Source organism: Myodes glareolus, chromosome 10, assembly GCF_982192425.1.
Source record: "Myodes glareolus chromosome 10, mMyoGla1.1, whole genome shotgun sequence".
Classification (NCBI taxonomy): Eukaryota; Metazoa; Chordata; class Mammalia; order Rodentia; family Cricetidae; genus Myodes; species Myodes glareolus.
Window position 1 is genome coordinate 51,857,219 of NC_142035.1, and position 9,993 is coordinate 51,867,211.

The following is a 9,993-nucleotide window of genomic DNA, read 5'->3' on the forward strand; positions in this document are numbered from 1 at the left end:
ACCAAACAGCATTAACTGTAAAGCCAGACAATCAAGTTTAAACAGCCCTGTCTTTTTATATGTCTTAGCTCCTGAGTTTTCTCAAAAACATTGCTGTGTTAATATGACTAAATAACAATTTACTATTAGCACTACCAATTAATATTAAAAACAGACGGTGAAAATTAAAAATTAATAGCACAATTTCATGATTACTAATGTCTCAAAATCACTCATGATTGTGCATCCCTCATTTCTAAGAAGTTTTTGCCTCAGACTGAAATTTAGGTATTTTAAATATAGATTAAAATTTTATACAAATGGCCAGTGGCGGTGGTGCATGCTTTTAGTCACAGCACACGGGAGGCAGAGGCAGGCAGATCTCTGTGAGTTCAAGGCCAGCCTGGTCTACGGAGCAAGTTCCAGCACAGCCAAGGTTATACAGAGAAACCGTCTCAAAAAACCAGAAAAATAATAATAAAAATTGCACTATAATTGCAATATAAAAGGTATCGGGTCTTTTTTAATTTTCAGGAAGTAAATCAGGTGGTGGGGCTGGAGAGCTCATAGGGTAAGAGAACTGACTGATGTTCCAGAGGTCCTGAGTTCAATTCCCAGCAACCACATGATGACACACAACCATCTATAATGAGATTTGGTGCCCAGAACACTATATACATAATAAATAAAAAAAAATAAATCAGGTGGTATAGGGATAGTTACATCATTAAAAGTAGTAAAATACTATAGCTTATTATTGGGTGATGTCTTTGACTCTTTAAATAAGTCAAAATAATTCATCATACACTCAATATGCAGGTTCAACAATAATATTCTTCCAGCCAGGTAGTGGTGATGCACGCCTTTAATCCCAGCATTTGGGAGACAGAGGCAGGCAGATCTCTGTGAGTTCGAGGCCAGCCTGGTTTACAGAGCGAGTTCCAGGACAGGCTCCAAAGCTACACAGAGAAACCCTGTCTCGAAAACCCAATAATAATAATAATAATAATAATAATAATAAAAATAATAATAATAATAAAATATTCTACCATCAGTGTGGCGAGAATGACAAGACCAAAGCCCAGGGATAAATGTATTTACAGACCAGAATTGATACAAATGTTTTAATAAGGAATAGACTATGTGGGCAGAAATGCTGCAGAGCAAATGACAGATGGGGCATGGAGGAATAGAAAGACCCCTTTTGAGATAAAATGGGGTTCTAATAGAGTCCATAAGAGTAGAGACCTGGTCTTGCTTTCTGGGCCATTTGTGTAATGTCGTACTTGAATAGAGTTTATCTTGAAGTAGTAAACACCAAGTGTCCTGAGACTGGCCATTTGGGATGCAGCCCCTAGGGACCATTAGGCTGGAATTGTTTACATAAGGCATCTCAAGTCACTAAGTCAGGCTTCCGGCAGTTAGGGTTCAGCTGCTGGAGAATGGGGAATGTTGTTTTATTTTTGACCTTCTATCTTTTTGTCTGTATAATTAACATAGAGGCTTTCCTAAATTTGAAGGGAAATTTCTCTGTATGGCTACTGGTAATTTTATTTGTTTGTTTGTTTATTGAGACAGGACTTCACTCCGTGGCCCTGGCTAGCCTGGAATTCAAAGAGATCTGCCTGTCTTTGCTTCCAGGGTGCTGGGATTGAAGGCATGTGCCACCACATCCAGGTGTGGTAATTTGTTTTAGATTTTGTCTAAATCTTGTCTCTGAAGGAAGACTTTCGAAAGTTTAGGGAGAAGGCCAAGGGAGTAACTTGGTGGAGGAGAACATGTTCAGCACATGTGAGTCCCTGCAGGCTTACCTTCAATACTGAACCTCAAAAGATCCCCCAACACATATACAACAAAATGAATTGCACAGAAGGAAAGCAAGTTTCTCCCTTTAAAAGTAATTGGAAGGAGGGTCGGGGGTTAGCTAAGTGAGTAATGGTTCTGTCAAGCTAATAATACAAGCTTCAGTTCTGGAACCCATGTACAGATAGAAGAACCCAACTCTCCAGTGATGTACACACACACACACACTTGCACACACATGCACTAATAATTTTAAAAAGAAGAAGCTGAGGAACCTGAAGTGTAGTTCATGGTAGAACCCCTGTGTGACATTCCTAAAGTCCTGGGTTTATCCATAGCCTCCTCCATAAATACGTATAAACACAGTCATATATAACAAAAGTTTATAAAATGTTTAGCTGTGTACTGTGTAGCTAATTAGCGTATTGACGTGATTGAAGAGGCCCTGTGTGTATCTTCTCAAGTCATTCAGGAAACAGTTACTAAGTACATATGGTTTGCCAGACTGCTGTGAGTCAGAAGCCTGGAGAGCAGCTGTCTGCAAAGGCTGAGCGATGAGAACTCCATGGATGTGGAGAAGGCGGGAGGTGCAGGTCCAGATCCTAATTGCCTCCATCTCGGGCTGCCTGAACCCCCTAAGTGCCATTCCTCACCCACTTCTGGTTGGACAAAATGACCTGTGACTAACGAAGTCGAACCTAACATCCTGTGACTGGCAGATAAAAACCTGTTGGAATGCCGTAACTCAATAAAACCCAACTTCCACCAATCAAAGGGCCAAGGATGCTCTCAGATACCATCTAAAGCCTATAGCAGGGTTTTCTCCTCTCTCCCCCAGTACTAGAACTCATCCACATAATGCCCAGTGATGTATTTGAAAAGTGTTTTCATTTATAACTTTGTTTCTTTTACTATAAAACTTCATGAAACTGATTCCATGTTGGACCACGGAATTTGGGTAATCTAAATCTGTATTCTTGGGCCATGGTCACTCATATTGGGCTCCAGAGTAAACCATCTCCTATCCCCATGGAGGTAAGAGCTGTGCTTTTGTATCAACAGAACCAAGGTACTGGTAGTAAAGATTGAATTCAAAACATTCCAAGTATTTGTAGTTGGCATTTAATAAGTTTTCTGCTTGTGACTAAGGGTAATGCTTTTGAAATAATATCTCTTAAAAATCCATTAATCATCTATCCAAAGCAGAGCAAAACCTGTTGAAACTGGTTTAGTCACCCTATGTTTTTGAAAAGATTCTGTACTGACTGCCAAAGAAATGTTACAGTAACTGGACATTTCATATACTGACTTTCTATTTGGTGTTCTAATTGATTTGAAGTACTTAATTCCGCATTTTAAGTCATTTATTTTCTTTGTATTTATTCCATGTGCCTTATTACATCATATATCTTGATGCCACTCATTTACCTGTCCCTTCATCTGCCCTCCATCCCTGCACTCCCCCGCCAATAAAACAAAGTTTAATAGAAAAAAAGGGGAAAAATTAAAAATCTCACCATGGAAGCTGTAGTGTGACACAATTGGTCATGCCATAAACCCCTTTGTCCAGATATCTTTACTTGCAAGCGTTTGTTGCAAAGAGCCACTGGTCTGGTTTGAGGCCTCTGGTTTCTGCTACACCATCAATGCTGGGCCCTCACTCTCGGATAGCCTGTTGTTGCCCTGTGCTATGGAGATCCTGCAGCTTTGGGTCTGTGGGTCAGGTCCCATCACGTGCTCCAGCAGATTATAGATGTAGTAGATGTCAGGTAGAGGAGAGTGAGGGAAATAAAGCTTCCCTTTGTCACAGAGGAGCTTCAGGGCCGAGTAGCAGTGGTGGTGCTCCTGGCAGGTGGTGCTCTGGGCAGGTGGTGCTCCGGGCAGGTGGTCCTCCCTCCTAGACACCTCCAAGTCCAGCCTGTGGAGGAACTGAGCAGCACTACTGTCTTTCTGTTTTCAGCACAGACCGTGGATTCCCCAGAGGACGAAGCAGTCGCGCAGGGGACTCCGGTCTGTGCTCTGCCACAAATGTCACAGCCAGCTGCCTGCCTTTGTACTTTCTCCTCGAGACTTAGGAAACACAGACTTGTACAGTGGCACAACAGTAGGTCCGAAGCTGGTGCCCTTCATCCTGGAGTATGATATCTGTGTCATCTACAGAGGGGCAGCGCCCTTGTAGGATGTGTTTAGACCTCCTTTCCTATACATTTTGGGAGCTGCAGCCAATTGTTAGCATGTTCTGCAAAGGTTTGGATTTGACCTTCATCAGCTCCCACAGACATCAGGGCAACTTCAGGAAAGAATTCAGCACTAGCAAAAGCAGCTAAATACAGCAACGTACTCTAGAGTTTGCTGTCCTCCCTGAGTGTGTTCCTTTGAATACTTCCTAAAATCCAGATCTGTACAGATTAGCCCATGTACTGGAGCCAGTTTCTTAGCCAAACCATGAATACCATTTTGTTTCAGTGCAAGCGAGAATCCATTAAACATGCCCTTGTTTGGGGAGGGCCAACTGCGGGTGGCGTTTAAACAAATCTAGAGGTGTGGCCTTAGTGTGCATCGGCTCACAACTTAAAATCCACCAAGGCTATGTTATGCTTAAGAACACATCGGGCCAAATTCACAACTGTTCTCTTCCACGGCATCAGCAGTCAGGTCGCAAGAGCAAGAGGGCAGGGCAGGTCCTGGGTGACTTCAGTCAGAGTGGGTGAGGCCATTGTGAGCCAGCTGCAGGTATGGGTGCCCTGAAGGGGCTTGCTGGTGCCGGGTGGCCACCGAGGCAAGCACAACCTCTCCGTAAGATGTCTAGCACCCAATCTCTCCCTCTGAAAGGTTTGAATTTCCAGTGGCTGAGTGTACTTCAGACCCTCAACTCCACGCCTTTTCCCTGATGAAACGTTACAATGTTTAAAATGATTGCTGTGGGGCCTATTTGTGTACCAATTTCCTGAGGTTAAGACCTTCTCTCATGGAGGGAAGCTCATTTAGACACCAGGATGTTAAAAATGAGGTAAAACCATAGGGCATTCTAACCCGAGGTGAAACAGCTGAAAGGCTTCAGGAAGTCCCTGAAGCTGACCAGATATACCAGGTCCCTCCCTCTCCAAGCATATGTACCCTGCAAAGGCTGCTGAGAGACACTGTTAGACAAGCCGAGTGCACAGAAAAGGTTCAGACCACCCAAGCTATCTGAAGGAGATAGTCTTCCACTTGTCGAGCTGCCCGCAAATTGTTTAGTGCTCTGGTCCCCAGCTTTTGCGAGCCATCACCTATGCTAGGATGGCTTTTTGTTTGTTTGTTGTTGTTGTTGTTGTTTGAGACAGGGTTTCTCTGTGTGTTAGCACTGGCTGTACCGGAACTCACTTTCTGTAGACCAAGCTGACCTCAGACTCACAGAGATCTGCCTTCCTCTGCCTCCCAAGTACTGGGATTAAAGGCGTGTGCCACCACCACCGCCCAGCTGAGATACCTTTTCCATGAAGATATCTCTGTAAGTAACCTCTCACCCATATTCTTATTAGTAACCCAGTAAAACGCACTGGTTCACCAATCTGGACTACAGTGGTATCCTTCCTTTAGTCTGTCACTAGTTCTTCAGCTGGGATGAATGGATGTTTGTTCACATTTCCCTGGGAATATTGTCGCCCAATAGCCTTGGGGATGGCTCAGTCAGGTCTTTGCTTGGTTTGTGTGAGGCTCTGGGCTGCATCCCTAGCACTGCAAATGTAAATAAGAAATGATCGCGTTGCAATGGCCATAAATCCGTGCTGTGGCTATTTATAAATTAAACCAACGAAGTATACTTCCAAAAGTTTGTAAGCAAGCCGGGTGGTGGTGGTGACACACTTTTAATCCCAGTACTTGGGAGGCAGAGGAAGGTGGCTCTCTGTGAGTTTGAGGCCAGCCTGGTCTACAAAGCGAGTTTCAGGACAGCCGGGGCTGTTACACAGAGAAACCCTATCTCAAAAAACCAAAAGAAACAAAACAAAAACTAAGCAATACTTTACTTTGTAAACTTTTAAAGTGTATCACCGTGTATTGTATACATTTATTTACAAATTTAAATTATAGAAATAAAGAAGAAACCATGGAGCTAATGACTGAAATTTGGGAAACGAAATTTTATTGTTGTTATAGTTCCCTGTGTATGTACACATCGAACCTATGTGTAGTTTCTGTGGAAGCGCAACAAATGGGCTGATGCACCTGTGTATAAAAGCTGATGGATTTGCTTTGCACCGGAGAACACAGATTCCCATGTTTGCTTTACCTCATGTTATCCTCTGCTATTTGAGAACCAGCATCTTGTCTCAATTTGACATGATGCGCTGCATGCCAAAATTGGAGGACAGAGTTACATATTAAATTACATATTATGAAGGTGTTTATTTTTACGTATATGTTTATTCATCTGTCTGTGTCTGCATTTATGTGTATTTGCCCTCAGAGGACAGAAAGCATGTTGGGTCCCTGGAGCTGGAGTTACAGACAATTGTGAGCCACTGATTTGGTTACTGAGAACTGAGTTCTGGTTCACTGGAGAATCAACCAGCCCTTAAGGTCTGTTTTTGAACAAACGCCTTTATGTCATTAAGTGTTGGGTTGGGATACACTGGTGCAGATGGCTAAGGTTATGATCCTCATACAGTTGAATGTTTAGTGGGCAACTGTCAAAGAAGTTGGTAATTAGGGCTGGAGAAATGGCTTGCAACTAAGAGTGCATTCTGATCTTCCAGAGGACAGTCAACAGCCAGAACACCTGTGGTGGGGGGTTCGCACTGCCTGAACTACAGCTCCATGGGGATCCAATGTCTGTGGCTTTTACAGACAATTGCACTCACAAATATGAAAATATGTAGTATGCAATGGGAACGAACATTCCAGAAAAGGTTCTTAACACAAACTGCATGTGTGTTGAGGGGAGGGCTACCAATTCTCAAAATAAGAACCTTATAAGTTGCACTAATGAATGGACTCTTCATAGAAGAGTGCTTGGGAGTATGTAGAGGCCAGGCTGAAATAAAAAGATTTTAAAGTATGTGGACATTTCTATGTATGTATGTGTGTGTGTGTTTGCATGTATGTATTATTGAAACAGGATCTCCCTATGTAACCCTGGCTAGCCTTGGACTCCCAGAGATCCTCTTGCCTCTTGAGGCCTTCCAAGTTGTGGGATTAAAGTGTGCATCACTATGCCCAACTCAAGCTTGTTTATGAGAGCAACAAGAGCCACTGAAGATTTTTCGGTATAGGAGTGACTTAAAGTGCAATTCTTATTCCATTCATTCTGGGCAATGCTTTTGGGCTCCTTATGAGAATCCCAGGCCTCTAACCACTTAAAAGGGTCGGCGTGGGTTGGTTATGCCTTTCTACGTATTCTCTTGTCTGGGAATGCCCCTTTTCTGTATATTTTCACAAGACTCAATTGTAATTCAATTGCTTTGATGATTTCCCAACATCTCACAGTTGTGATTAGATTCTACCATGAAATAATGATTTGGTCATACCGCAATTTTATCAGTTAGATATTGCTATGTAAATTATCCCAAAATTTAGAGGCACATAAGAACAGTAAACAGTATTTTTCATAGTTCCCAAGGGTAAGAATGTTGGGAATGGCTTAGCTGATTTCCTCTCAGAGGCCTTTGGAGTTAATGAGGGGGCTGAAGCCTTCCACAATGGCTTACCTACATGGCTGGCAAGTAGGCACAGGCTACTGGCAGGAGGCCTTCGTTCTTGTCAGGTGTACTCTCTGAAGGGCAGCTTGGCAGCTAGTTCTCTCTGAATGAATGATCTAAGCGATCAAGATGGAAGCCAAAGCATTCTTTGTGATCAAGCCTCAGAAGTCACACACTGATATTCCTACAACAGCCCGTTGAGAACATGAGGTCAACGTGAGATTGTCAGCCATAGGGTAAGGTGAGAAACACTGAGGGCATTATCAAGGCTAGCTAATATGGTATCGACCGAGTTCATCCTCACCATGGGTTCATTCATCTTATATTTCACTTTGAACTACTCTTATGCCTATTCACTCTTAGAATAACCCATGCCAGGTACCCGAAAGCAGCGCCCTGCCATGACCTAAAGACCTCTCAAGGACATGTTATTATGATTATGATTGTAATACAAGAAGATAAGGAGTGCTGGAGAGATGGCTTATCTCTAAAATTCTTAGTGTGTGTGTGTGTGTGTGTGTGTGTGTGTCTGTCTGTCTGTCTGTCTGTCTGTCTGTCTGTCTTCTCTTTCTACTTTAACACTCCGTCCAGGAAGGACCCCGGATCTCTAGGCTTCTGCAGCAAGCACCTTTACCCACTAAACCATTTTGTCAACTTACGAAAACTTTCTTGAATTAAACGTTTTGTTAATTTTTAAATTATCATTTTTATTTTATGTGTATGGACATTTTGTCTGTATGCATGTCTGTGTACCACAGTGTACCCGGTGCACACAGAGCCCAGAAGAAGAAGCGGAATCCCTTGGGACTGGAGTTACAGATGGCTATAAACTGCCACTGGGGTGCTGGAAATTGAACCTGGGGCCTCTGAAAGAGTAGACAGTACTTGTCACCACTGAATCACCTCTCCGACCCTGATTCAAACTGTTGTAAATTATTGGCAAGGGCATGGAGGAGAATGGGATGCAGTGAGGATGAGAAACATACATGCCATTGATCAAAAGGGAAGAGTCCCTAAAGGAAAGAGGTGTTGGAGAAAGGACTAATTAGTACATTTTCTGAGACATCAGCTCCTCAGTCTTGTTGCTCACTGTGCTGGATAGTTACATGTTAACATGACAAACTAAAGTCACCTGAGAGGAGGGGACTCAATTATGAAAACATCTCCATGGGTGTAGGGAACTGGCTCCGCCCCTCACCCAAGGTGGGCTGCCTCAGTGGCTTGGATTGACCAACTCAGCTACACCCAGGCCCACAGCCGGGCCTTGGGTTGACCCACCCTAGCTTCTACCCCATCCAGGACCTACTGGAGCTTGTGAAAGACTGGTCCAGTGAAAAGACACCTGCAGAATCTCCATGACTTGGGAAAGCCTTGGGGTATCAGAAAGGAGTTCCAGTGAGGATCCAGTGATGATGGGGTACCAGAACCCCGAGGCCTTGAACCAGACCAATGACTCATTGCAATGAACATTTGCAAATAAAGTTGACTGGACAAAAGGGTGGACTGTGTGACACACCTCAGATCCCAGTGCCGCTGGGACAGTGAGGAGGTGTTGGAGGGAAGATGGACCAGTAAAGACTTTCTTCTTGGTTTTGTTTGTCTTATTTTTGTTTCCTTGTTTTAGTTTGATTTTTTAAAAACTTTTTTGTTTAGGTGGCACTGCAGGGGGAGGGGAGGATATGGGAGAACTGAGACGTTAGCAAAATTAGTGTACATGATGTGAAATTTCCAAAGAATCAATGAAGAAATCATATCAAATTTAAAAAAAAGTAATATAAAAAAGAAAGGAAGGAAGAAAGAGAAAGAAAACAGGAGGAAAAAAAGGAAAGAAGGAAGGAAAGAAAATGTCTCCATCAAATCAGACTCTATAAGCTGGCTGGTAGTGGCTCACGCCTTTAATCTCAGCACTCAGGGGGGCAGAGACAGGCAGATCTCTGTGAGTTCGAAGCCAGCCTGGTCTAAAAGAGCTAGTACCAGGACAGGCTCCAAAGCTACAGAGAAGCCCTGTCTCGAAAAACAACAACAATTAAAAAAAAAAAAGACAAAAAAAAAAACCCAAAAAACATACAAACAAACCAAAAAGATCAGACTCTATGTAAGCCTGTAGGGCATTTTCTTTATTGGTGATTGGTGGGGGGAGGGACAGCCCATTGTGGGTGGTACCATCCCTGGGCTGGTGTTGCTGGGTTCTATGAGAAAGCAGGCTGAGTAAGCCATGTGGAACAAGCCAGTAGGCAGCACCCCTCCAAGGACTTCTGCCTCCAGGTTCCTGCCCTTACTGCTTTGGACGATGTACTGTTCTTTGGAACTGTGAGTCAAATACTCCTTCCTCCCCAAGTTGCTTTGGTCATGGTGTTTCATCACAGAAACAGAAACCTTAACTCAGACAATCATTGACATAGAATACAACTGTGCCTCACATATAAGGCGTGTACCAGCGCACCCAGCTCTGCCTGACACATTCTTAAGGCACTTTTATTTAATAAACTATTCTTCAGAATGCCTGCTGGTGGGCATGGATAAACTTCCAGAC